The sequence below is a fragment of the Chrysochloris asiatica genome, unplaced genomic scaffold (genome assembly GCF_000296735.1).
Source record: "Chrysochloris asiatica unplaced genomic scaffold, ChrAsi1.0 scaffold00047, whole genome shotgun sequence".
Taxonomy (NCBI): Eukaryota; Metazoa; Chordata; class Mammalia; order Afrosoricida; family Chrysochloridae; genus Chrysochloris; species Chrysochloris asiatica.
In genome coordinates, this window is record NW_006408565.1 from 3802875 (window position 1) to 3803479 (window position 605).

Here is a 605-nt window from a genome sequence, read left to right on the forward strand (position 1 = left end):
GGACTTGTTTTCATTTTCTTCAGCTTCAGTTTGAATTTGCATATTAGCAGTTGATGGTCTGTTCCACAATCTGCCCTGGCCTTGTTTTGACTGATGATATGGAGCTTTTCTATCGTCTCTTTCCACAGAGGGGACAGCAAACACCTGACTGGCTACAGCTTAACCAGGGAGAACAACTAACATGTTTAAAGAAAGACACAGAGGCAGGCCAGATATGCACAGTCAGCAACAGACTGTGAACAAAGAGAGATTCAATATACACTCTCACTGTACAAGAGCTCCCGGTACACTCTCGCTCTCTTACAAACACACTCTACCCCCTAAACAGGCTGGGACACCAGGATCCCCCTCATTGTTCCCCGTGCTGACCCTGTCACGTTGTCAAACATGGGCTCAGAGCCCATTTTTCTGGGGAACACTCTTCCAATATCCAAGAGGCCCACATCATACCTGGCCCTTTAGCCTATCTCAAACACATGCCACCTGTCAGTGATGGCTTGAATGTAGCTCTCAAATGACTGGCAGTCTGCATCCACATGGAAGCTGAACACAGTCATAACATGTGACATGGAAAAACACATACAGAAGATACATCTTCAAAGAAA